Source organism: Erpetoichthys calabaricus, chromosome 18 (assembly GCF_900747795.2).
Source record: "Erpetoichthys calabaricus chromosome 18, fErpCal1.3, whole genome shotgun sequence".
In the NCBI taxonomy this organism is placed as follows: Eukaryota; Metazoa; Chordata; class Cladistia; order Polypteriformes; family Polypteridae; genus Erpetoichthys; species Erpetoichthys calabaricus.
The window spans coordinates 45,009,137-45,023,072 of record NC_041411.2 but is presented as its reverse complement, the minus strand read 5'-3'; positions in this window follow the sequence as shown (position 1 = coordinate 45,023,072).

Genomic DNA, 13,936 nt, shown 5'->3' with positions numbered 1-13,936 from the left:
ACGTCTGCTTTTGTAGTTTTGCATATATTCATATCCTCCAAGGTGGGGCAGGGGTCATAAGAGTGCCAAAATGCGAAGGTTGGAAACATTCCGCAACATATCGCTCTCCTATACAAGTATAACAAACATCTGAACACTCGGCTAAGACGTTATGTAAAGTTTAAAACGCACCGCCATTAATTTGCTAATTTCATGCTCTCACTTTGTATTGTTAATTAGATGTTGTCATTGTTTAACTATTTCCATTGTGTCGCAATTTATTTTGTTTATTGCGTTTTTACCCTTTGGAGCCACTGTAAGGGGGCAAAGTATGAAGTAGGATCGCTGTGGCACATGTGTAGTAACAAAAATCGATTGTTTCTTCCTCGATAGCGAATGTCTTGTGCGTCCAATGACGTATTTTTAACAGTTTGTTCATGCCCTAGAATTGTACTTGTAATTTTCAGAAGCAAGTGTAACTTTCAGAATTCAAAGTGTAATTGACACATATGGAATGTAATTTCGACTTAAATTATTACAAGTTATTTCTGACATGATCTTAATCCATAAGAATATCATTGAATTCCACACACGATAGTAAACTTGAATTTGACATATTTTACACAAGGGTGTCATTTATTCTCTACTTCAACTCCAGTCTGTTGTGATACTCGAGAGTGCCTGTACAAGTCCTAAAAAGTTACAAAAATGTCCACTAGAGGGAGAAATCTTGTCAGAAAACCCTGGCAAGTAACATAGAGAGCCACATTGAATCTTTATATATATACCAGTAACGGTACACTGATGGATAAGAAGACGGTCAGGCATGGCCTACAGACAGCAGGCGGCACGAAGAAGCCTGTCGCCGACAAACGAACCGTCAGGCCTGAAGAAGTGGCCAGGCTATGGAATCAACCTCCGGGAGAAGGGTTTCCAGAGGTTGGTACCGGACCACGGGAGGGATTGCCCAGGAGCGTGAGTCACGGTTTTCTGGGTGCCTACCTCATAGGGGGAGACCATCCAGAGGCATTTGGCTGGCCGAAGGATGCCAACCCTGGAGCCAACGGCGGGGCGAAATCCGAGGAGGATGGGAGCCTGCTGTTGCAGAGAAGCTCAAGGTTCATGAAGGAGCGCCTGAAGACCCACCCCATAGGGAGTGGCCTGATGGAGCAGGCAGTGGGGAAAGGCCTGGATATCCCCGGTGTCCCTGGAATTCCTTCCGGCAGCACTTCCGGGTGTGGCAGAAGTGCTGACATTCAGTACTCTCCAATCCACCGGGCGCCCCCCTGTGGTGGCCACGGGCCCCAATAGGGTTGAACTTCCATGTTCTGCTCCCGTGGCCCTCATACAGACCAAGGTGGCTGCCCTCTATTGGTCCAGGAGAGGTATAGTCCCTCTCCTGGTCCTTCTAGGCATCCCGGCCGGGCATATATACAGTATATATATTTAGAAGTGGAGGTCCATGAATCGGTTTGTATATCTGTACATAGAAATCCACAAAGGGAGAAGATGAGTCATGTAGCTTAAAACAGATTTTTCTTCCTAAACTTTCAACCCCTACCAGAAGTCATTATCAGAGGAAGATCAGAGGCAATATACTGTATAGTGAATGAGGAAGGGGGGGATAATGAGGTGTGGTTCAGAGGGTGTTGTCCATTCCAATCCCTCCCCGCCATTACACCCACCTGCTAGGAATCCCAGGCAAACAGGTTCCCAGTTCAGTAATCCAAAGTATGGTCAAAAAAACAGAGCCGAAGGTCACAAATCCAGGGATAACAGTAAGCAGAGTAAAGACATGATAAATCCTCACTGACTATCTAGCACATTCAAATAAACCACCCCGAACTGTGGGAAACCCGTTCCTTTATAGGGATGAGGGCAGTCAATGGCAGTGGTGCCTCTTGGGGAACCACCCACAAAACACGTGGCACAGAACATAAGATACCTTGATACAGAGAAACTAAGTAAAATAACATTCTTAACAAAATAATCAAAGTTGAACTACGCAGACGTTAATCAAGAATTTGAACCCCAGCCAAGACAGGAACGAACTCTGGCTGAAACATAACACTGCCGGCATGTCTTCATCATCGAGTTAACAGTCCCATGGGAAGATTCCGTGGAGGAGGCATAGGAATGGAAGTGGCAGCTTAGAATCTGAAGCAGGGGAGCCAGTCTGGAATGTAAAGGTGGGTTGCAGGGGCTTTGTAGCCAGTTTCAATATAAGGCTCCTGAGAGAAGCAGGACTCATAGGGCAGGTCGAGAGGAAGTGCTGAAGGAGCAGTCACAGGATTTGGCTGAAGAGAACAGACACTGTTTGGGCCAGCAGGTGACCAGTCAGTGTCACCATAGGACACACATCCAGGTCGGATCAGCCTGGGGTGGGCCTTGTGATAAAAGGCTGAAACCCCCTGGGACTTTGAGGCACCTAACTGAAAAAGTGTCACAAAGATAACAACATTACACAGAGGTCAGCTCAGAAGATCAACTGGCATTTCACTCAGTTGTAGTGCAGATCCATCAGTCCTGCTAAACAATCTTAGCTAATTCACTTGTTGTTTAGTTACTTTGTGTGATCATTACAATTCCAAGCAGATGATCGGCATTCCTTATGTTATCTTAGTTTGTACACATATAAGGTAGCATAACGTTCTGAAACTCATGTAGGGGAGTGGGGCCACAGCCTATCCCAGCAGCCTTGGGTGCAATGAAGAAACTGAACGCAGACAAGTTCAGCGGACATACACACATTTGATGTCTCCTATTAACTTAATAATCATTTCTTTGGAAAGTGGGAGGAAGACCATAGCACCCTGAGCAAATCTCCGTATAGGGTGAGACACGATGCTGAACTCCAGTCAAGTATTTAAATGCTGGAATGATCTCATCTCACAGGTTTCTCTGTGTTTCTGAGTTTTGGAGAACAAAGCAAAACAACTTTGGGAAAACACTTGAGATGGCAACCATGTCAATAATTAAATATGTGAAGCAAAAAAACTGTTCTGCATCCATCGCTTTGGGGTAACCATTGACCTCATGTCCCTTGTTGATGGAGCATTCTTAGGACTGTTAAGGATAGACTCCTTTGCCTTTGCAACAGTGCTTCCTTCTTCTAGTATCCCTTAAATATTTTACGGTGTTGGTGTAAAACAAAACACTTCTTGCCTCAAAGGAGCACAAACCACAGGGCCTAAGCAATCAGTGGTGTGCAGCTCAAGGAAGTCGACTGGTAAACTGAGACCAGCCTGCGGTTTAAAGATGTGTCAACAATTTGGGGGAGGAGCAGAGGGAGCAGCATACAGTACAGTGCACACATTACCTTGTGGCCCCTTGACTCAGCGTCTAAGTTATAAGACGCTGAAAAGCAAATTTACATTCAACCCTGACATAATTAACAACTTGAATATTTAGAGCAGTGTAGTAGGGAATGAAAACATCGCAAATGTCTGGATGAAGGGGCTGACAAGTCGACTGGGGTGGAGAGTGATGCCTTAACCAGCCAGGAGGGCATAATGGAAGGAGCTGCAACCTGGCTGTGATGCTTAGTGATCCTTATACTGGTCAGGGTAGAAGGACAATGGATGGACTGGGTAAACACAACAGGCAGCTCTGTTCCCCCAGGCTGGTTCCAGTTTGGACTCCTATAGGGTTGCATGGGAGATACAATGTAGAAGAGTAACCCTGTCAGTCTCCTTGGGTGCAGGGGGAGGACAGTCCTGGCTACTGTACAACACCGAAGTGCTCTGGATGACCACTGCTGTGACACTGGAAGCATTCCCGGGCCCTATTAAAAGAAGCCCACTGCATCACCCGCCTCGAGGAGTTAGAGTCAGGAGGCCGAGGGCAAAACATATTTGGAGGAAAGAAGAATTTGTTATTTGTTTATACTCTTGTATTGATTTGAATGGTGCTCGTCTAACAAAGGCTACTGGTGACAAAAAAATGCTTTATTTGAGATTGGAAGTATTCATTCATTTATTTTCTTATCCAAAACTGGGTCCACCTCACCATCCCACTCGAAGTTCAGTGAGCCCTTGGGCTCATCAAATCTCATCCTGAAATGACCAAGCCCTGGAGTCACCTTTAGGCTACTTTTACAGCTGTGGTACCAAGCGAGAGAGCCCTCTAGCTGTCTCTTGTGTTCATGCATGAGTGAGCCTCCATTAGGTTTAGAAAATCACAGGGCATCTCTACAGATCACCAACTTCTTAAAGGGGCTAACTTGTCCGTACTCTTCTAGCCTTGGACTGTGTGTTCTCCTCTGATGGCTTTACTCAGCACCCTATGGCCCCATTCTCTCTATCTCTTTAAAGAGAGTCAGGCACTTCTAGGCCTCCTGCTTGAATGTCCTTCCACACTGTAAGGGTAAAATGGTTTACTTCCTTCAGTAGTGCCTTTACGCACCAAGTGTAACTGAAACTCAAGAAACACTTCACACCATAAAGTAGGCCTGGCCCTAAAACTCCTAAGCAGGCCTACGGACTGCACACAAACAAGGCCAAGCTCACACATTCAAAAAGAGAAAGCGGAGCCATGTAAACACCTTTGGCCCATTGAACAAAACAGATCACATTATAGGAATAAGAATAAAGTTGACTGAAGAGAAAGGAACCAAATGGAAATCCAAGAAAACGAGGAGCCAAACAGCACCAACAGGAGTTAACACCTCAGCAGTGGGGTTTATGAAGGCTGAGGACAGTCTTCAGAGGTTCAGTGTCAGAGGGCCCCGTCCCCTTGGGCTCAACATATAACAGACAAGTTAAATTATTAACACAGTCTAACAAAGTAAAATAATTAAGGAACAAAACAACAGTAAATAAACAAAAGCCAAGAACCCTTTCTCTTCTAATAATAATAATAATACATTTTTATTTATAGAGCGCCCTTCCCATGCTCAAGGTGCTTCCAACCTTCCTACATTTTATCACAATTTATTTAACATTTTTGATCCTTTTATTGGCTTAGTGTCTTGTTTTATTAAAAATGGCAATACAACAGGCACAAATCCTGGAGCTCTGAGGCAGCTACCTAAACATTAATATATGAAAGATGGCTTCCTTCCTGTTTACAGGTGTATTTGCCGTTGAATCACAGAGCAAGCAAAAACTAATTGTGACAGTAAGGAAGTGGAAATGTTATGAGGTGGGTAAGAGGGCTAGCCACCATGAGAACAGGAACCTTTGTGTAATTCTGGAGTTTAGTCACTTCAGTCGGGTCCCGATTAGGATGGCTGCCAATTCTAAACTGGCTTGATGCCAGTCAGTGAGGGGTACATGTGTGAATGTGGCTTGTGATGGAGTAGCACTCTGTCTTGCACCCAATGCTGCAGTTGTCCGTGATCTTCTTTCGATGAAGTAAGACCAGGTGGCTGATTGAACCTAACCATATGTGAGCATTCACATGCCAGAACTCTTTGGCTCACCTGCTGATTACTATTTCTTTGAGCCCCATCCATTGCTCCTAGACTTTGTCCAGAGTGACATGACAAGCGCTTTCTGCAAACTTTCAACTTGAGTCTTCTAGTCTTTCAAATGGAAGGTTGTTCTTTCTCGTTGTTGACTCCTCATGTTCAGAAAGAGTATTTCTATGTTTCCTGAGCTACATTTCCTTGATAGATAGATAGATAGATAGATAGATAGATAGATAGATAGATAGATAGATAGATAGATAGATAGATAGATAGATAGATAGATAGATAGATAGACAGACAGACAGACAGACAGACAGATAGATAGATAGATAGATAGATAGATAGATAGATAGATAGATAGATAGATAGATAGATAGATAGATAGATAGATAGATAGATAGATAGATAGATCTCTCTGAACAGTTGTGTATGGAGTATATGAAATAGTGGATATTCTTGTTCGCCTCATGTTAATATCCAAGTATTGATTTGAACCTAAAACATCTTCTGAGCAGAGCCCTAATGACCATACTGCTATTGTTCATAATACACAGGAGTGTATGTAAATACAATGAGTGTGTGGCCCTAACATATGCTTATCACAGTGTCACCCAACAAGGTAGCCTTCTACTTGGTGAACTTAGTATCACCTGCATGAAGACCAGGAGCAAAGCACCTAACCTCAACTGAACCTACGGACACTAACATGGTAGAGCACTTCTATTGAATACAGTCAGCACTCTGTACTGATTGAACTGTGACCAACTGAGTCTCACCACACCAGACCAGTAGCAGCTACAGTAAGCCACCTTTATGGGATTATAGCATATGGGGATAACAAAGATGGCCAGGCTTTTTTTGTGACCTCATTGACTCAAAGGGAAGGTAAGTCTGAAACTATGAGGGGGACCTGGCAGAGTCATGGGCATCTGACTCTAACATCGTGAATGGCACTTGTGATCTTGGTTATCTCAGTAATTCTTTGCCATTCCGTGCTACCTCTGCTGGACTTATCCCATCCTGTCTTTGTAATGAATAGATAGAGTGCCATGAATAATTACCCCTTAAGAATGACCAGGATAACTAAGGTAAATGAGAATAAGTTCTGCTAGGAGAAACCAGTTCATGTCGTCTGCAGTAACACCATTAATAGGGTATAAAGAGTTATACTGGCTAGAGTAGTGAGCCTTGACTTTGGCATAAAAGATGATAAATTTTCTGAGAGTTGCTGGATATAAACATAACCATGCTGTCAGAAATATATGCAGTAACAAGGGCCAAGGAAAAGACGTGAGATGCTTATAACTACATAGTGTTTATAATAAAACAAATTCACCTCCCACATCAGTTTAAACAATGTAAAACATATTTAACAAAATGTGGTTAACACAATCCATGCAAAAGTTCTATAAATAAATCATCACTTTAGCTCTGAAAGATATGCATACATTAAGCTGATAATATTTGATGAAATGTTATCAATTCCAAATTAGTACCATGGGTATCCTCTTCAAGGCTGTGTCTTGTTACTGTTTCTACGACTGGTTTTCATGGATGGGTTATCAAGTCACAACCAAGGGTGTCTAGTTGAGGAGACAAGGGGTTGCATCATCACTTTATGTAGATGAAGTTGTCCTCTGTGTCTTATCTGACTGTAACCTTCAGCACACAATCAAGAATTTTGCTGTAGAGTGTGAACTGGCTGGATCACGACCACCAAGTCTGAGGTCATGGTTGCTCCCTCCAGATAAGGCAACTGTCATTAGTGGACGAGTTCAGGTATCTCTGGATCTTGTACGTGAGTGATAAAAGAAGGAAATGTGAGATAGACGAGGGGATTAGAGTGGTGGGGACTGTTCTGAGGGAGCTGTACTGGTCTGTGAGGGTGAAGCAGAAGTGGCATCTTAAAATTAAGCTTTTAGTTTGGTGATCAGTCTAAATCTTTGTCTTCACCTATGTTCGTGAAATTTGGGGAAATGACCAAAAAAATCATGTTCATGAGTACCAGCAGTGGAAATGAGATTCCTTAACAGGGCCGCTGGGCTGACACTCTGCAATTGGGTCAGAAGGTTAGAAATTAAGACCACTCTCAGAGTGGAGTCACTGCTCCATCAGATAAAAAGGAGCCAATTGATGTGGTTCGGGGATGTCCTGCTGGGATGAGACACTAGAGAAGCTGTAGGGATTTTATCTCCTGGCTGGCTTGGGAACATCAGAGAATTGTTCAAGAGCTGGAAGCTGTAGCTGCAGATAGGAAAGTCTGGACTGGTCTTCTTGATGTAGAAAAGGTAAGATCTTTTGCAAAATGGGACAACTTAAAGAAGGAGTGGCTGTTATAATGGCCAATGGAACCTTCCGCTTCAGCAGCTTTTCCATTATTTTTGTGAATATAAAATGTACCATCACAATTAGGACAATATTAAGAAAATGGAGATGGCATGGATTCTTGAGATAACCTCTCTTCTAGCAGAAGAGCTTTGTTTTTGTCATCTTTGAAATATTGGGGATATCCTGCATTATCCTTGCTGCAAGCTTTCTTTTAACCAAGCACAATATGACTTTAAAATAGCAACCACCTAAAGTTCCACCTAAGTCAAATCAAGTAACGCAGTAAGTCTTGATATAGTCTACTGCAGATGAAGAACAGACAAGGTTCTGATCTGCCAAGAGCTGCAACTGGGGAAGCAAACCAGCCTGTGCCCACCACATCATGTAGCAAGCAGGCACCAAGACCAAGTGGTTGAGGCCAAGAAGGAAAGTGAGACTGCAAGTGAAGATGCATCATATTGAGTAGTCAAAGAGGCTGTTTTGCATGTTCTCCCTGTGTCTGCAGGGTTATATTCCAAATGTCTGTCCATTAAGATTCATTTAGGCAGTGGACTGGTTCCTCGTGTAGAGTGTGCTACCTCTAAACTCCCTATGCCAATAGAGACACAAACTATGGGAAAAACGTACAAAAAAAGCCTTGTGTTTTGAGGAAATGGATAATTAAGATGGAATAGGTGTGAAAAAATGACTGGTATGAGAATGGGTTTGAATGCTACTAAAGAGAAAATCAAGAACAAAGCAAAACACCAAGATAAAGCTCATGAGAGGATGTTAGAAAACCGGAGAGTAAAAATGGCTCTCAGTAATGTAAAAGACATGTTGACATATTGCTTTGCATAGGTGGAACAAATGATAAATACCACTGATTAAAGGGTGACTGTATTAGAAAATAAACCTAAAACTCATCCAACTAAATTAACAAATTTAGATTACGCAGCAAAGACAATAAAATTGAAGATTCCTGGACTTTCCAAGGGGTAGGCATGTGGAAATCCTACAAAATCCACATCAGTCTTCTTCACTAAAACTCTAGAAGAAGTCATGCAGGAAAATAGAAATTGAAAGAGCATATTATTTGCCTAGTAAATGATCTTTAAGGGCTTTCATCGTCTTACTCCATGCCAGACAGAAGGAAAACATTTTTTGGAACAAACATTTTTTTGGACTTTGACAACTGGGGCAATCACTGAAGACAGGACTGTGCATTATGCCCCTATGTTGTTGCTGCATCTAAGTTGAGGGAGGTGATTGAAGGTTACAACCACACTCATCATAGGAGGTGGTGGAAAATCTTAGACTTCTTCCTAATAAAACATCCAGAAATACACCTTTTCCTCTGTCAAAACCAACATACTAGCTCTCTTTTTCTTTCATCTTGATCTATCCCTGAGGTGATACTGGGTATTGTGGATAAAAACTCCAAAAGCATCTTCAAGGAATATCAAAATATCCCAGAGAAATTACCCCTTGGCGATATACTGAGACACGGTATGTGTCTGAAGATTATTGTGATAAATATAGGATAACTAGGAGATGGTTAACAAAGGCAAAAGGTCAAAACAGGGAAATGAAAAATAGAATTGAGAAACCAGGAGCTAAATGATGAGATGTTAATTAGTAGTTGAAGCACAAACCCAGCAGTGGGGCCTACTCAACCTTTTTGAAGTTAACCCTGAGCACCAATTGGGCTTTGTAAAAATGGTTAAACCTGAGCACTTCTCTGGTTAAACTGTTTGGATGACATATCCTTATATTATTTCACTTGTGTCTGTCTGTGCTCGATATAAACAACGGTTGCCACAACTACTATATCCCTCCACAACAATAGCGATGAATCCATATTCCTGGCAGAGTTTTAGACTTAGGCTTATCTTCAAGTCTGCAGTTATTCTTCTTCGATGTGACCAATTATCGACTGTGGATTCGGTGCACACTTTGTTACTGACCGAAACTGCATCATGGCACGACTATTTTACACCTCCTCTTTCCTTCACTTCAAGGGAAGCCTCCCATCTTTGTTACTGACCGACACTGCATTATGACAATACCATTTTATACCTCCTTTTTCCTTCACTTCAACATAATCCTCCCATTAAAATGAAAAGGCACATACAGCCTAGCTGCTACCAACAGAAACAGTCTGGCCGGTCTACAAACTCACACTAATGCACAGATGCAAAAACATCGACATCATGCCAGACCAAACAGCGCAGGCAAGATGCCTTAGAATAACAAAGACAACATATGACAAACCACAGAGCGACATTATACGAAGATCATCATCAGCAACTCTTGCACCTGGACAGTGAATGGAAAACAAATTACACACACAACCTTTCTGAAGAGCAGCGGTAAACTGCCAGACAACAAGAAACATTACAATGAAAAAACTACAGGAATTCATAACACTGACAACTCAAAACAAGATATTCCCTTTATATTACGGTGTAGGCAATTCCCCGTTTGTTTAGCATATTGTATGACTATCACCAAGTCACATCGACAAATGTTTAATAACGTCAGAGTTTATTTGCCAGGCCCTGTTTATACCCATGGCCAGTTGTACACGGCATTTTCACGAGTTACATTGAAATCCCGGTTAAACGTACAGGTAACTTGCGGGTTACAAACAGGGGAATATTTTCTCTGATAATAACGTTTATGCAACAAATTGCGTTTTCCAACAATTACCTGACGGCCACACTTCACACATACTGACTTACATGTGCCCTGCATTTCCCTTCTTATCCAATATGTTCTGTTAAGCTGTTCATGTTTCACTTTGTATTGTAAATATTCATGCTGTTATAATAACATCCCATAATAATCATGTGACTATTCTAATATTGAATCCTCTCACAAGTCACTGCTTATTAATATAATCTCCTTTCTTACCATAACGTGTGATGATCTTCTCTCCCTCTTCATCATTTCATTAACGCTTTTATTCTTGCGAAATGTTCACAAACACGATTTGCTAGTACAGCATTAAGCTCAAATAACGCTCGGGAAAGTATTCTGCTGCCATCATACTGCCCAAAATGATGAATTTCCAATGTGTTTTGTCACAATATTCATGAGTGGGGTGAAACCTTCAATCAACATTCATAACGGCATACAAACAAAAAGTTGCAGTCTTAGAACAAACTAAAACTGAACCTTTAGTTGAATTGAGCAATTGTAATGACAATGGGAATTGATCATCAAATGTGGATATGAACAGCAAAACTGATACATACAATACTGTACGACCAAGTCATTGTAATATGCCTGGTGAATGCAAGTAGGTGTGTGGCAGAAAAGGCAAACCAACTCTGATGAGGTGGAAGGACAAGAAAGAACGTTAGCCCCCTAAGCACTGTTCACATGCAGCAACCGTCCATGTTCATGTGTGAGGAGAAATGTGGAAATCACTAATCCTTGTGCTGTGGTAGCCTACAATCCATCATGCAGATCAGACACTGGCATTGTCCCTTCTCATGTGCATGTACCATTCATAAAATACACTCTAGTTCAATATTAACGAGCTCACTTGTGTCCTGCCTAAAAGATCCAGCTTGTGAGCGATGTCATCAAGTGACTGCATTGCTAGGTCACAGTTTCTTTTTCAGCAATGGAAATATGTCTATATAACAATTCACTGTGACAGTTTCTGTTCTATTTTCCCTATTGTTTTTATTTCATTTTAGTTATTCGGTGGAGTATTTGTTGTTCGTCATAATATAATAATATGTATACATTTACTGAGCTTCTGTTAAAAAAAAAACAAAAAACAAATTTCCCCCTGAGGACAAATGAAGTGCAATCTGTGTATCTAAGTGTAGAAAGTTTTTGCATATCTCTCGGGTACCCTTCATTTTAAAATCCCTCCTAATACCTTAACAGCAATATTTTGAGTAATGCCAGATGGGAAAAACACATACTAGTGAAAAGTTGGTTGTGATATCCTACACCACACTACCTGAATAAAGATTTAATTCGTTCAACTGGAAATCCCGATGCACCTTCAGAAACTCTATTCTTCTTTCGGCTGCTCCCGTTAGGGGTCGCAACAGCGGATCATCTTCTTACATATCTTCCTGTCTTCTACATCTTGCTCTGTCACACCCATATCTGAAATTGGAAAATTTTCAGAACATGGCAAGAACTTATTAATGTAATTGTAAAGTAAGCATGACTGTGAGGAGCCTTTATAAAGAACCATTGTAGCCATCATATAGTTGAGTAGGGGATGAGTGCCGCGTTCTATGGATTGTTGTGGAACTCGTTATTGTACTTACTTATTTTTTTCAATTGATTGGGTTGGGTTTTGTTATTATGTTCTGATTCTTAAAAAAATTAATTGGGCGTGATCAACAACTGGGATAAGGAAATATAAAAGATCAGGCTAAAGTATGCACTGGTCACTAAAGTAAGAAGCAGGTTTAATAAAGCTTTAAACAGTGTTATGATTAATGTAAATACTATGCACTGCATGTGACGATTAAATTATATGCATCATTCTAATAAAAAGATATGAGTCTATGTGTCCATGTGTGCTAGATCTCTGTCATCCCAACAGATGACTCCTCACAAACATTAGCACTGCTTTGACAAATCTGATACCACATCCACCTTAATAAAAGGATGTCTCCTTGTCTCTGTATCTGTGTGTAAATTTGTTGCAATGTCTCTGTCATTCCAACAGATGACACATCACCAAAAATAGCACTGCTTCGATAAATCCTATACTAAATCCAAGTCTTTTCACAGAATGCTGTACTTAAGGGAATATTTATACTGATTTGCATATTCAAAGAGACATAATTCTGGGAGGAGTCAGGGTGGGGCGGCAGGCGTGTACATATACGTTACATTTCATGCTGACTGGGAATTATGTAGTGGAACAATGTGGAAGTTAGCCTACGCACAGATTTATGCATCTGGATTTTTTTGTGCAAACACACATTTCTGTTTTTGTCTGTATGCCATGTTTTAGTGTGAATTCTACGCACGGCGTTAAACATGAGGCCCCAGGACTTACTGGGATCTCAGCAACTTCTTAGCCACTATTGTCAGACGGAGGTCAATGTGTGGCACGATGCAGGACTGGGACTTTGAAGTACTTGATCTTAAAATGTTTTCACACAAACTCTGGAGCGATTCTCCCTGTGGTTCAGTTCATTTAGGTCGGTTTGAACATGTCAATCATGCTCTAGTGCGGACCAAAGTAACTGGACCAAGACTTTAGAAATGGTTGTCTCGTTGTGGTACAAAGCGAACCCTGTGGTTCAAATGAGGTATCAATATGATCCAACACAAGACTGATCTAACTACCAGAAATACTGTGCATTATGGTATATGTCTTGGTGGTAGTCTCAAAATCAAAATAAATACACCCATACATACAAGCTTGAAAGAACAGCTTGCATAAAAACCAATCAATCAGCTCAACCTCAGCACCTGATTCAGCATCAGAGCTTCTTTAACTCTCTCACAATTGGATAGCCTGCGGTGGGTTGGCACCCTGCCCAGGATTGTTTCCTGCCTTGTGCCCTGTGTTGGCTGGGATTGGCTCCAGCAGACCCCCTTGACCCTGTGTTCGGATTCAGCGGGTTGGAAAATGGATGGATGGACAATTGGATAGCAAAATTAAAAAGAGGTTTAAATTCACTTGTGATTGGGTAGGTCAAACAACAGACACAGCCGGTGAGAAATGAATGCCCTGTTTGACCAAACAATGAACCCCAATAATGCGGACACTGGAGACACATGACGTTAACTTGGATACTATGCAGTAAACTTTGATCCAACATTCTCAAGTGAACATTATTAACATGTATTTAGAGAATTGGAATTTAGGATAAACTAGGGCTGCTGTTTATATAGTAGATGACTGGGGAGTAAATTCACAATACAATGCAATACACATTATTTTTTGTACAACACTCTTCAATGAGTGCTGGCGCAGGGCACTATAAATAATTCTCTGTTAAAACGCAAGTATAGATTATACTAATTACTAAACAGAGAATTAATACGCATAAAATTGATTACAGACAGAGTAAGGTAGAAACATAAATGGAAGCCAGCAATATCTGTACCTTAATTAATTGATAATTTACAGCCTGTTGACAGTAGTGGTGATTAAAATGGTAGAAAGAGAAAGTCAGAAACAAAGTTACAATCCTGGAGACCTCGGTCAACTGGCTGCCTACCCTTTCCTGGGTTTTCAATGTG